The sequence below is a fragment of the Mandrillus leucophaeus genome, unplaced genomic scaffold (genome assembly GCF_000951045.1).
Source record: "Mandrillus leucophaeus isolate KB7577 unplaced genomic scaffold, Mleu.le_1.0 Scaffold827, whole genome shotgun sequence".
In the NCBI taxonomy this organism is placed as follows: Eukaryota; Metazoa; Chordata; class Mammalia; order Primates; family Cercopithecidae; genus Mandrillus; species Mandrillus leucophaeus.
The window spans coordinates 764,972-767,551 of NW_012108997.1; the positions used below are offsets into that span (position 1 = coordinate 764,972).

The 2,580-nt window shown below is 29.9% G+C and overlaps 1 pseudogene; it reads left to right on the top strand.

Annotated features, from left to right (window-relative positions):
- Positions 1–2,580, top strand: part of LOC105530496 — a 169,818-nt pseudogene that overhangs the window by 100,803 nt on the left and 66,435 nt on the right.

The window sequence follows — 2,580 nt, forward strand, 5'->3', positions numbered from 1 at the left end:
TTTGTTTGGTTGGCTTTTCACTTTCCAATGGCTAAAATATTTCAGAGGAATCATTTTTTCTTTTTTCTTTCCAACCCAAAGACATTTTTTGGACCGTGTAAAGCTACTTTGGCTTAGAATATATATAATCTTCAGCCTCCATTTTGATAGCTTGGTTTATCTGGCCATTCTCTTGTTCCATGGTCACAGTCCTGTGTCCAAGACGTCAAATGGTTTCAGGCTGGCTTTGTCTCGCAAATCATTCACAATTACAGAAGGTTACTTCTGTAACCTTCATCTCAAAACTATCTGAGAGGCCATTCTCTATCCAGTCAACTCTGTCCAGTTTTTAGTTGCAGCTTTAGCTCTGTTAGGCACAAGTCAAAGAAACAGACTTCTGGGTCCTCTAAATGAAAACCATGTGTTTCAAAAGCTTAAGGGAATCCCTGGGAGTTTTCATCATCACAATGTGAAGGAGGTAGCTCCAACCTCTCCTTTTTCACTCTCCAACAAAATCTATTTAAGCTATCCTATCCCTGCTTTTCACTCTATTGAATCAACTTCCTCATATTCTGGGTGAGAGATTCTAGAGTACTGAAAACAATTAAATACATTTTTATTACATTAATGTATTGAGACATGTCTATATCCATTTCAATACTACAACAATATCTATAGCTATAAATCGAAATGGGATACAACAGATTGAAATTAGGTGATTGTAGATGAGATAGATCATGCTTTATAACACATGTTGAACTAAATTGGGATGATTATAACTGGACGACATGATACCTACTATATGACTTAATACTTTTTTGTAAGTATTTTTGTTATTAAATATATTTAAAAACATTTTCATTGACTACAAAACAATACTTTCATTGGGTAGACATAGTACTTTTGTGTGTCTATGTGTGTGGTAGTATTAATGTTGTAATTATTTTCATATTGGTAGATATTTAGGTTATTTTCTATGGATTTGTCATAAATGACTATATTATTTCTTAAAATTCCAGACTATGGAAAGAAAAGTAACAACCAATGGTGAGAGAGAATCAAATATCGCTATTTTGGTAAGAGAGTTACGATGTTTTAACCACTGCTTCCCTCACTCCTTAGGATTTTCTCTCTGATTAAACAAAACATTCTAACACAATTCTGTTATTAGTCATTTACTTTTTAATAATACTGTACTTTCAATTTAAGTTTTGCTTGACTTTTTCATTAGAGGTTTTTCATGATATGCTATGGATACCTGAAAATCAGACATGGATAGACTTCACTTTGATGACCACAAGCTTACTTTCAGTGGTTTTCATAGCAAATGAACCATCAGTTATATTATGCATTTAATCATGTTTTAATATATATTTTATTTTCTAACTACAAGTTTTAAAATGTCTCCTTTTATGAAAAATATATTCAGAGTTCAAGCAACTGATTTTAAACTATACTTTTGATGTGTGCTTTAGTCATATATTGGATACCTATTATTTAATTTTTTCTCCAGAGCCATAACTGGCAATTCAGAGATACCAATTTGTGTGAATAAAAAAATGTCAAATGGAGACTGTGGACAGGGCAAGCTAAAAATAAACCTATAAAGAATGTATTAAAGTAATTAAACCTGTATCTTGTTGTACTAAAACTATTTTACATAGATAATTGACTATGATAAAAATAAAACAATAACATACCACACATAGGTAGATTTTGATGACATTACCTTAAACTTTAATGTAACAAAAAGATAAGTGAGACTGAGAATGAGAAAAGCAAATACAATAAAATATATCACATTTCAAGATTAGAATTAAGTCTTGATGTGGTAATCTTTTGTAGAATATACAGAAGGGAGTAGTACTACAATATATTTAATTATTTGATGATGTTGTTGAATCTTGGATGAATAGAAATCTTTCCTTATGACAATGAGCTTCTCGTGTCAAATCAAACTTCAGAAAGCAGCAAACAAAGTCATGCTAGTGTTGCCATTTGTGCAAAGCCTCCTATTAGGTCAACAACAGGTTTTGTACTCCAAGATGGTAGAATGGGTGACTATTCAGTTAACATGGTTAGTACAAAGTGAATTTATTTTCCATTTGTTTTATTTAGTTATTTTAACCAAAGTCTTAATTTTCCTATGAGAATGTCTCAGGGATAAGGAGAGATGTTTCAATACTCATAGAGGAATAAAATATATTTTAAGTGAATTATCTTGAAGAAAGAATCCAAAGACATTGTCTAAATGCTTCAAATATTTATTCTGATGATAAAGACAACTAAGTGATTGCTAACCAGATAGTGTCTCCTTTTTAGATGAATTCCCAAATATTATGACTATTTTAATAATGTACCTAAAGTTTCATGTGAAATATTACAGAAACAAGTTTTTAAAATATTTTAAAATAATTATTTAAAAAATCTATTTTTTCGGTATATTAAAAACACATTGAGCTTCCACATATCAACATAAGAAATAGTTTAAATATAAATTGCTTAATTTAATTTTTTAAATTTTACTTATCCTTTTTATTTTTGTTTATTCACTTTAAGGTTATTTGAAGCAGGAAGATATATTTAACTACATGTGATAAC